Source organism: Rhagoletis zephyria, unplaced genomic scaffold (genome assembly GCF_001687245.7).
Source record: "Rhagoletis zephyria isolate East Lansing unplaced genomic scaffold, Rhagoletis_zephyria_1.1 Rzeph_scaffold_00073, whole genome shotgun sequence".
In the NCBI taxonomy this organism is placed as follows: domain Eukaryota; kingdom Metazoa; phylum Arthropoda; class Insecta; order Diptera; family Tephritidae; genus Rhagoletis; species Rhagoletis zephyria.
This window is the reverse complement of record NW_016157157.1, coordinates 577,599-590,198: the sequence shown is the minus strand read 5'-3', so window position 1 is coordinate 590,198 and position 12,600 is coordinate 577,599. Positions and strand designations below refer to the sequence as shown.

The following is a 12,600-nucleotide window of genomic DNA, read 5'->3' as shown; positions in this document are numbered from 1 at the left end:
CATCTTTCTCTTTGACACCATGTCTGAAATCCCACGTGATCTGTCAAATACTAATGCATGAAAATCCTAACCTCAAAAAAATCACCCGTTAGTACCAAGTTTTATTCAATATAGATCGTCCATTTCAAAACTTCACTAAGAAGAAAGCATTCTCTTGCCAAATTTTCGAACAAAAACAAAGAAATTAGTGCAAGCTTCAGAGTTCTTTAAAACCCCTTTCCACTTTTTTGCTGAATTTTTTACCAAAGTCATATCAAACTTAAAATTAACTGACCCATCTTGAGCCAAGTCATGCGATATTAATAAAAGTATAAAGAAAACTTTAAAGGCATATAAATGGAAAATTTGTACATTGTATGTTAATGCTATTTTACAAAACCTTATTAATTTACTTAAACTTATGAGTAACTTATATACGGTTTTACAGGACTACAACATGAAACAGTTCACTTAAAATGTTGGCGTATATAGTTTTCTTATTTTTGCTACACTTTGTGGTAGTTTTGCACTGGAAAGTCTCGAAAATCGAAAAGTCTCGGAACTTTCACGGGGCTACATTTGCTATCGCGAATTTTGATCGCCCCTAACAACACGCAGCATCTAGTTACATGTCTATGTATGCCAGATTTTGCTGATTACACATTGCATGTTTTACTCTTCCATGTTGTATACTTTTAGGACCCCGTGCTTTTTATTTCGAGAGTTCTAGCGACAGAAAATTTAGAGTGGCGATTATTATAATTCCACTGTAGATTTTATTATTGAAAAGAATCCCCAAATACACTGCTTTACATATTAACGAGTTTTTTGAATAAGAAGCCCATCAAAGCACAAACAACAAACACACAATTCTTAACGTGAGATTTGAGTGAATTGATTTAACCCGTTAAAATATGGAATTTTTCACTTTTTTTGTGCTCGAGCGCACCCTCGGGGGGGTTTTTGGTAAAAATAAGTTTCAAATTCAAAGATTTCTCGGACTCCAAAATCCCCAGAAAGGTCACTTGAATTTATAAATATTTGCATTTGAATCATTTTTAATTATTTTACATGCTGCTCTGTGACCACCAACTTCAATGAAAAAACAGAAATAAAAATCATTAAATCCCCAACATATCCTACAGAAAACGCCCTATCTCAGCCATCGATGTGTGTCTAATAAGGAGCAATTTTCTTAATACATACTTTCCAGATTTCAAAAACCACAAAAACGACATCATAAACGAATAAGTTCAATTCCTAGCCAAGAAAAGATTTAGTATTTTCAGCTTAAAAACTGGTTCCCTAATTAAATGTAAATGATTATAAAAATATTTGTACAAATAAATTATTATAAAATAAATTCAATAATTATTTAATAATAAGTTGAAAATAAAAATATTTTAATAAAAATGATGACTTGCATATTTTCACGACTTTGCGAATTGACATTGCGTAAATTTTACGCGACAACATTAATTCGCGTAAATTGATAGCAAACAAGTTCTAAAGAAGTGGACTATAAGCTTTACTGTGTTTTTTTTTTCTTTGTGTGATAAACCTGAATCATGAAATGTTTCACCCTTAGTGCGATATCAAAATCGCATTTCATCTGTTGAACGCGCAACGTCGACGTTCGATATGACTGAAGCTGCGCCATTTATACGTTGCCTGAAGGTTAACCAGTTTGTTAAGAATCCAGAAGTACAAACATTTTAATACAGAGAATCTGTTTTTCTTTTTTACATGGCTAATAAGCATTTTACAGACGACATACTAGTCGTAAGTATGTTTGTAATAAATAAATGCGAAAGCAATGCTAGGCGGAAGGGTCTGATCTGTATACGTGAATATGTAGTGTATATGCATGCATGTATGTAGGTGTTTATGTACATATGTTTGTGTGTACTGTGGCTACTGATCATTATTGATGGTGTAGTATGTATGTATGTACATCCTTTCAAGATGTTGTTGGCTTTAAGTACCCCTTCGTTTGAACCGCAAAAAACACCATTTTAGTTGCCATGAAATTGAATAATTTTTTTTTTATTTTTTTCCTGTAAATTGTAATCATAAATTTATCATACATAGTCCAGTGGTAGGAAACGTAAGGGAGCTCTTTCAGTATTGGAACAAAGCAAAGTTTGCCAGTTGAAGAAAATATGAAATTAAATTTACTTGAAAGCGCTTAAGCAGAAACTTCTTTGACGTTGTTTATGCGTAGGTATGTATGTATGTTGCTACTAGAACTACTATGTATGTATGCATGTGTGTATCAACGTAATACGCAATTAAGTTTAACGCAGAATTTTATTTTATGACTTGATCATGAAATCAGTCTTCCGGAAAATTTTACTAGTTTTTATTGAGTTGAGTAGAACCAAAATTAGCCAATCATTTCGGCAAAAACTAAAATTATTGTGTCATTAAAAATGGCGGATTCTAAATCTCTACGCGGATGTGTATCTAGCCAATTAAATGTGTAGAGATAAAAACCTAAAAATATTTTGTGCTTACTTTTTTTTTATCCAATAATAGCAAAATAATCCTAGAGCTGTAGGAATAGCTGCGGAATATGCTGCTTTGATTGTTCAAGTGCCGATAGATATTAGCTCTGGGAGTGAGTAATAATTAGCAATAAAACTATTTTTTTTTTTTTTTTGTACGTGCATTTGTAGAATTTATTAGCTATCTTGTTTTGCCTTTCTATTATTATCTCTGGCGCAGTTTTTCACTAAATAGCTTGGAAATTCACAATTGGCATCATTAAATATTTTACTAAGAAGCATTCATGAAAGAAGTATTCATAATCGACGTCTCAATCTCTACAAGGTCACAAGTCGTTAAGTGCAAATACATACATACATACGTTTAAAAGTTGTGAATTTTTTTTTAGATACAAACTGTGAAAAGTAAACAAACACAATGGACAATAAACTTTGTAAAATTTATGAAGATTGCGCGTAGACAGTTTTATTTACCTCTTCGTGATTAGCGCTATAGCTAGGCAATTTTGGGCGAGTCAGTTGGCGGCGATAAGAAACTTCATGAGAAGAGGACTTATTTTTTTTTAATTTGAATTTTTTAACCGACTTCAAAAAAGGAGGAGGTTATCAATTCGACAGAATATTTTTTTTTATGTATGTTATCGCATAACTTCGGACCACATTAGTCTTTTTTTAAAGGAAAGGTCGTACCTCAGAGGTGTTCCCATACTAATTAACGGGGTATTCTTAATTTTTATATGAGAATTGAAGACGGGTTTTTTACTTCAAAATTACTAAAAAATTATTAAAAGTAGTTGGCTTAGCAAGTGAAATAGTGGAAATAAGGTACAAGAATTAACAAGGCGAGCTTAGCACAGTGCGCAGGCAACTGGCTGAGTCAGTGGTGATCGTCGGCTCGAGTCCTACTGAAAAAAGTCTGATGAGGAAATGTGGTGATTTCCGAAATAGCTATAACTTCTACCATTTTTTCAAATTGTTGTTGCTTTTCCACAATAAGTTTTCATAAAAAAAAGGCTACGAGCTCAATAAAAATTGTTGAACAAAATTACTTGTTAAATTTTTTACTGAAAAATTATTGGAAGCCTTCAATTTGTTTTGAAAAATTTCCTTGTTTTCATTATTATTTTTTATTTAAATATCAAACCTCCCTTTTGCATACAGACATGCATACGTAAGAAGTAGAAATTTTTTTCTTAAATTAACTCACGAAAAATATGTAAAAATTTGTGTTTAGGTGATTGATTTTCGTTGTTTAGATTTGATATCAGTTCTTCTGGTTTCTGTTTGAAAACCAATTATTTTTATTAAAATATACCATTGTGCAATAGGGTGCCTCTCCAAAAAAGTTACGAGATTTCCATCCGATTTATACAATTTAAGGTTTACGAGAGCTGGACCGGTCTCAAAAGACCTCGAAGAGCTTAAAAAGGTCTGAGCTTTCGAAGATATTTTCAAATCCATCCAGCTTACGTAAATCTTAATATTTTACCGAAATATAATTGCGAAGATCATAAAATATAATACAGTTAATAATACCGGTAGGAAAACAGTGCCGATGATTCTTTTTTTTTTGTATGGAGAGTGATGCCCCTATTGCACTTATATATATATATATATATATATATATATATTTGAATGTTGGTATGCTCGTTAAGAAAAATTCAATTGAAACAGGCAACAGCTTTATTGATTCGGCAACAGCTGTTTCCACCTTTTTATGAAATTGTTTAATTTTATATATTTTCTTTTTACACAAAAAATGAACAATAGATCCCATTCGCTATTTTAAAATAATTAAAACAACAGTCAAAAGCTTGAATTTTATTTAAAATTAACAAAATATGTATGTATATAAAACGGTTGCCCTATTGTATGTATGTATGTCTATATCTTAATGGAAATCGTGCGATTAACTAGCTGGGTGAATCAGTAGACGACGACCTTGACCACTTTGCTAAATTTGCTGCATTGGATTTCAATTTGAGTTTTTTTGTCTAAATACATAATTTGATATCGCAGATATTATTTGATCTTGGCATTTATTATTGGCAAAATTTATTATACGAATTTCATTATGTGTTACCTTTTTCATCAGAATTAAGTGATGCATAAAATAATTAATTCAAGAGTTGCATTTTTTTTTAAAGAATTAGTATATAGTTTGTTTTTTAAGGAAGTAAGAAGGAAACAAAAATTCCAAAAAAATAACTAAACTCTTTTATTCTCATTAATAGCTCATTTGTCGCTCGCTCGTGCAGAAGAGTGACTTATCGTTATTTGTCTAAAGCAAAACGTGTGTGTACATTTACACTTACATATATGGGTATTTCCATAAAAAAACGTAAATCAAAAAAGCAAGTAAATGGCTTTATAACTTTAATTTTCGTATTCAGATGACGAAAAAAGATTATGAAATTGCGAAGCGGTGTAGAGAAGAAGTAAAAAAAATAAAAAAAAATTTAATTTAATATGTGTTATTAGTAAGAATATTGTATGGGGGAAAATCTGTCACGTCCGATGTGTCACGTGCGTTATTGCATTTTAATTCAAAATTAAGCAAATAACGAATTGCTTCCGATTAAAAATGATTTGGTTGTAACGGTCTTTAATTTGACTTTATTTAACAAAAAGTTTAAGAAAGGAAACTCCAACAGGATTCGCAGAGTTTTTGCTTATTTTTACATGTTATGTCCTCCTTTTAATCGATTTTCTCGACATCAGTGTTCCAAGCGCACCTAATTTTTTTGTCAACCAAAGCACGATATAAAAGCTTCACAGCGGCTATTTTTTTTTTTAATTTATTTAACTCTAAAGTCGTACGAATGTCACTTCGGACATCATGGAAATACCCATATGTATTATATATACTCATGCATGTGTGTATGTAATTAAATTTGTTATTGCATCGGCTGCTGGAAAATGTACACAGTGTATGGAGTGGTACCTCCTCTTCAGAAGCAACAAAAAAGTTGAATGCGCTTAGGTTTCATAGCACAATGTACAGTTACTCGAAAATTGCTAAGTTGTGCACCAATACATACCAAATTTACATATCTATCTGAAGTCAATATTTACTTGTCACTAGAATATCAGCAGTTCCTACTTATTTATTATTGCCCACTCAGCTGCATGCAAGCTAAAGCTATACTAGCTATTTTCATTCAACTTTGCCATTTTCTTTTTTCTATATATATTTTTCGTGCTATTGAGTCCGGTCATACCCATATTAGCTGCATGCAAGCCGATATGGATTTCAATTGCGGCAGCAGAGCGCGTGAAGCGGAGTAGTGAAGCTTCTTATTCCGTAAATCAATGAATTTTATATGCATGTACTCATTAAACAACATGCTTGCATATTTATAACAGATATGTGCATGGCAGAGAAGCATTCAATCTTTTTTTATTTTAATTTTTTTGCAAAGTAGCAAAATTATCGAAGGACAACGTGAACTACTTCCGCTTAATTTGCATTTGCAAGTTGCTCGCTTGAGTCTTTTGTTTGTCAGTCGTTTATGCAATTGAATTAGTGGGACATTTTAAAACTTTCTGCGCAAGCATTTAGATTTTTGCTTGCAAATTAGGACTCTAGCCACAAAATTTTATAATAATAAGAGTAATGCTACTTAGAGAGCGGATGCTAAATGATATTAATTGCCAATTTGAATTATACTTACTAAGGTGTTGTTTTTTGTTTTGGGTTCCCTATTCATTTAAATTTGAGGGTAATCTTTTTTGCTGTAAAAAATATGGGTAAACAGCATGGTGTAATAATAACAAGGTGTTGTCAGTAACTTAACCTCACTTTTTCGGCAGGTCTATTCCGGTCACGCATTTTAAAGTACTAGAAAAGGTACTAATTATTTACTACCTTTAATCCGTTGGTGCATACTATTTCAAATTAAATGTAGAAAAATGTATAATTACAGGCTTATAAGCCTGAATATATGTTTGTATCGGCAGCTCCACACAGCTTGGACATATATTGTAACTTAAAAAAAATAAAAGCCGTAAAATAAGGCAATTTCCTATAAGACTGTAAATGATTTTCTAAATAGATTAAAACACATAAATATCGATAATATAAGCGAATTCCTAATTTAACCATGCAGCCACTCTATTCTAGTGTATCAGTAGTTCATTTGGCTCAATATTATGACAATGCAGCAAAAGTTATTTAATATAAAAGAGCGCCTTTCCATACGATTTTTGTGTACGTTTTTTTCCATTGATAACCACGATATCTTTTATTTTTCTACTTTTTGAGGACAAAAATTATACAAATCCAGCAATTTTAAATATTAATATTGTTCTGAAAACACCAAGTTCTTTAAAAATCGCGATAAAACGAATTACTAAAATGGAGTATTTTAGATACTATTTCCCAACGAATAGTAGTATAAAAATTAAGATCGGCAGCACTGAAAATAAGCATGCCGATCTTGTCAAAATCACAACAAACACGTTGCTACTGACAACACCTTGTTATTATTCCACCATGGGTAAACAGAATATTCTTATACTTTTATTTTTTATATACTTATATTTGTATATAATCATTCTTCATACAAAAAAATCTGTACATTTTTTGTATTGGGCTATTAGTACAAAATAAAGAAATTGGGATGAAATTTTTTTTGTAGTCACATAATTGGTGCCATACAATGAACTTCAATTGGAAAAATTTTGGGCAAATGCACAATCGTGTGACACTGCCTTTACGTGAGCTGGACCGATTTTAAGATAACTTAAAAATTGTATTTTTTATAAATAAACTTAAGTTTTAAAAATATTTTTTCACATAAAATTACCTCAGTTGATAAAAATTTAATAAGATAAAATTTGCATAAAAATTTTGTCAACAGAATCGAATGAATGCGATTTTCATAGGTACTTTCAAATGGCTACCGCTGGCGTAAATGGCAACATTATTCCGAATTGCTTTAGCGGTAGTCTTCTAATATAAAATAATTTTTTTTTGGGGGAGGTACCCTAATGTACATACATACTCAAAGCTATACGAATACGGATTTTAATCAATTCTAAATATAAAATATATTCAAAATCTCCAAAAAATCACAACTTTTTATTGCATTTAATTGGAAATTATTGTCTTTACTGCGTTCACCTTGAAAAGCAGACTTTCTAAACTCACTGTCAATTGGTTTTCGTTTTAATGTTCTTGTATCTTTGCTGCTATTATCTTTGTTGTTATGTCTTTGAATACTTGTATGTACATATATGAAGGTTTTCTCTACCTCAGCCTGAATTAATGAAGTTTACGGCTGTCCAAAAATTAGGAAAAAAAATATTCACGTCTAGCTTGTTTTTTTTTTGTTTTTTTTTTTTAATTATCATCGCTTGATAAGCTAAAGATATAGAAAAATCACAACTCAATGAAGCAATAAAAAGAAATCCATTTGACTTCATTTTGCTAAGAAAATGTGAATTTAATCAAGAAAAGATTTGTTTAAGCAGACCAGTAGCACAGTTATGCCAGTGGTGTTGGATAGATATTTCCCTTAACAGTATCTGTAAACTACATGAACTATGTACAAGTTTTTACAAAATCTATAAACCCCAAATTGAATAAGTTTGTTCTAGAAATAGCTTTTCGGTACTTCGACAAACTTATTGGGCATTCGACTTAAGGTTCTCCACACTGCAGGGTACTAATTCAGGCCAACGTTTTCAATGTTTTTGAACCAAATATTGACGAGTGCAATCACACGGCTGGAACAAAAACAATGAGACCAATGCGGTATGGCAACCCACCGCCGTTTTATCCCTAAACGTCACACGTTTTTACAGTGTCCTACAGTTTCCCTAATTTGGTTTGAAGTAGATCTAAATTATTTGTAAAGTCTCGTTATTAAACTACATTCATAATCAATCTGATATTTTATAGTTTATAGTAAAATTTACTGGTGCATTTTTTATAGTAAATCCAAGATGGCCGCCACCACGAAATGGCGGATTGCATATGGGTATCAAATGAAAGAGCTTGAAAAGTAGAATATTGCGAATTTAAGAAAATAGTAATGCCAGATTATTACTTTGTTTTTTAAGGTAACAAGAAATTTTCGGTGGTGAAAATTTTTGAACTTTTATTCACGCATGGGTACCCACGTAAACTGCGTAAATAAACCGGTTTTCTATACAATATTAAGGACGTTTACGAGGTTTACGTGGTTACGAGGCATTTAGGTATTTAGGTGAATACGAATATTATGTTTGGAATCGTTAATAAAAGCTAAAAAATGTAAAAGTAAAACTTTAACCACTTTTGTTTTCAATTCCAATCTCGCAGTTTTCGCAGAAAACCCTAAGATATTAAAAATCAATTCTCACTGAGTACTCGTTATCACCATTTATATGATACTGGTAACCCTGACAAAGACAGCATCATCAATGCAGAATGAAAATCGATCCACTAAACTATCGATCTTAAAACTATCTGAAAAATATTATGCATTAGAAATAAAATTAAAATGTTTACAAAAAGCTATAGCAGAATAAAGAAAAAAAATATTTAAAGTTGGCTTTTATGGCTCTTTTTTAAGCTCATATAGAATTTTGATTTACAACCATCCGGCAACACTGCTCCCTATCACCGGCTGTACTTAATATCAAGCTGATTTTCAGCCTTAATAAACTCAAACATCATTTTGCTTTACCAGTGAAAACCCACTTGGCCAACCGAATCTAGCAAGCCTAACATCCACTGCCGTATTCCCCAGACGTAGCCCCCTTCGCTTAATGTTTATTTCAATCGATGCAGAGAGCCGTTTCTAAACAGCACTTTTGATTCGTACGACAGTAAGAAAATTTGGCGTAAACAGGATCTTCTCCTGAGATGAGCACTTCTTCCGAGATCGAATACGTAAATAAATATACCTTACCCATCGTTTATCGCGTTGATTATCATTTAACTATCATCTAGTTCAATGATACCAGGTTCAATGGACGATAAAAAATTTCATACACAAAAAGCCTTCCAGTAGAATTACCTCTGCACGAAAAACGTCATATGGAAATTTTACTTCAAGGTCGGTCAAATACCTGCAAAAGCGTGTATCCACAGACATGTTACATACGTACATCTACATATCGTACCTTTGCTGCAAGAGTGTCATAATTCGAAAAATTAAAAACTCAAGAAAAAGTGCGTTCAGCCAAACGTGTCACCACTTGCTGCATTCATAAATCTATACAAATACATTCAAATCTATACATTCCTTCGTACTATGTAGGTACATACATATGTAGTTATTTATGCGTAAATGTCTGCTTGTATGCATTTAAATTCCTTTAATTGAAAAAAAAGAAATAAATTTAAAATCAAAATAGTAATTCAAAGCAATATTAAATCACAACAATACCAAATATAAAGGCAATGTAAATAAAAATTGCGAGCACGCAGAAAAATTAGCATGCGGAAGCCAAAGTCAAAACGGCGAAAATTTTTACACTCTCTTCACACAACCCGCTTGCCTACCTACGGCTCTGACGAAAGAGCGAGAAGTAGAAAAGAAGATATAAGAAGGCGCGTGTCGAAGTGGTAATGAAAACAAATCGACAGAAAAACAGAAAAAAGCGAAAGCGATAATAATAACAAAATTCACATTCACTTTTCACAGCTCACCGCTAGCCAGTGTGGAGAGGACACATTTGCTGTACATATGTACATAAATACGTATGAACAATATATGTCTGTACATACACCCCGTCTCAAAATTATAAGCGCACGACTTATTTTGAATGTTTAACAAGTAATTTTTTGTTATTAAATTTTAGTTATTTTTTCTGTAAAAGTATAGTTTATTTAAAAAAAAAACATATTAGTCCATTTAAAAAATTTCTTCCATATAAAATTCGCCAAACTTAAATTATAAACAAAACCAAATTGCGCTGTGTGAATTTTGTCGGTCTGAAACAGAGGTATTTTTCCACTTGCAGATGAAATTATACCGGCGAAAGCGACTTAATTGAAAGAAAATCTATTCTAACCAAATTTTATCAGGCGAAATTCGTCGTCGCTTTGTTTGTGTGCAATCCCATATCAAAGAACGTAAATCTATAAGAAGAGACAACACGCGAATTTTCTTGATTCTGTTGATATTTGCACTTTGTATAAAAAAATGCCAAAAATCAACGGCAAGTCCTATCTACTTCAAACTGCATACTCAAAATTATTATAATAATTCTAATTAAAAAGCTTGAAATTTGTATGGATTTTTTTTGATTTTTTCAAATGTTATTTGAAACTTGGATTTACACAATTTTTATTAAAGAATAAACTGTAGTTTTATAAAAAAAATAACTAATATTGAAAAATAAAAAAAATTATTTTAAAAACTTGTCACTATGTGGTGCGGTTATAATTTTGACATGGAGTGTATACTATGCACGGTCGATTGCATGATCGTCTTATCGACAACGACTTGGCCACTTGAACGTGTGGCCGAACGGTGTATTGCGGATTGGCTGATTACTTAAAGAATTAGTTCGATTGCTTTTTCAACAGGTGTCGTGGGCTATCACACAAATTGCGCGCCAAAGTACAAATGCTTGCATAAATTTGATACGTATTTTTTTTTTTTTTTTTTTAATATATTTGCTATACGGACATTTTCGTTTGTATTTACTGTAATACTGACACTTAGTTACTTACTTGAAAATAAAAATCAAGTATTTAACTCAGCCACTTAAAATTTACAATTATTATTTGATTGGTTACATACATATATGTAATAATTAATATTTTTTCAGCAAGTCAAAAGTCGATTTGTTCAGGTGAAAAGTAGAACTTTTTCAAGCAGCGCCGAAGCGGCAGACAGAAAAAGGGCTTTGATCGCGTTTACCCAAAATTTCAGCTACTTGTGCTAGCGAAATACCTCCAAGCGAGTCTCCATATGTAAATATTTACTGCAACCAGACACACCCTCACCTGAGTATACAAAGATACATATTTTTAGAATTTCCCATAAAAATGGCGATGTGTTAATTGCACAGCCGGAGCTACGCAGGGAAACAAAATTTGCATTTAAATTATTAAGTACACAATTTTGTGTTTTTTTCTCACATACTGTCTATAAAATTAACATAGAAATCTTTATGAAGTACAGTAAAAGGCTAGCAAAAAGTTATGGAAAATACTATAAGCACAAGTTCGTAATTCTAAGTTTACTCATATTTGGCAATTTGACAATTAGCAATTAGACGTTTGAGCGAAATATAAACAAGAGCGTGACTTATCAAGAACAATAAAAAATTTGTATGTAAAAAAAAATAAAAATAAATGAAATAAAAAGTAAAGGATTCCTTCGAGCCGGATTTGAACCAGCGACCTATGGATATCTACTTTGTTTCTTAGACACTCTACAGTCCACCGCTCTACCAACTGAGCTATCGAAGGTCTTATTTGAGAGTGCAGAAATTTCACGTTATCAACGCACAAAAGAGAAAAAAAGAAACCGCATACATACATGCATATGTACATATGTATGTATGTACACACCGCTAGTGAAAAGAAAAAAACCTAAAAAAAATAAAATAAAATGCTTGCGACTAAGCTGATATGATAAGATTTCAAGAGTTTGTATACACAAAAAAGCCTCCTAATAAATAATTATTGCACAATTATGAGCACAACGGTATGTGAAACTGATTAATGGTGTCAAGTAGACATAATTAATGACATAATTTAAGACTGCAATTATAGATCTGCATAAGTGCATATCTATCTAGGAATATATATATATATATATGTGTGTGTGTGTATATATATAAAAGTTGAATAAATATATACATATATGTATATATGTATATAAATATATATATATATAAGTTTCCGATTTTATGTTTCCAACCTTTTTTTAAATGCTTTCTTCATATTAACATACCACCCTAATGTCAGAAAATTTAATCTCTCCTAAAATCATTCAATTTTTCCTAAGGAAATATTTTGACTATTCCATTAGAGCTATGTAAAAAATGTTTCATTACCTAATGTAGGTGCCGTTAAAAAACGTAAAAGGGCTTCGGTCTGGGTTCGGCAAAAGAAAATAATTTTTTTACAAATTGTTTTGCAAAAATACCTTAGCCTCAGTGGTAT

The 12,600-nt window shown here is 31.5% G+C and overlaps 1 non-coding gene across 1 annotated transcript; it reads right to left on the bottom strand.

Moving 5' to 3' along the window:
- Nucleotides 1-11,805: 11,805 nt before the first annotated feature.
- On the bottom strand, nt 11,806-11,901 carry TRNAY-GUA (transfer RNA tyrosine (anticodon GUA)). Its single transcript has 2 exons — nt 11,865-11,901; nt 11,806-11,841 (listed from the first exon to the last, which is right to left on the bottom strand). It is a non-coding gene; the product is annotated as a tRNA-Tyr (tRNA).
- Between the last annotated feature and the right edge of the window lie 699 nt (nt 11,902-12,600).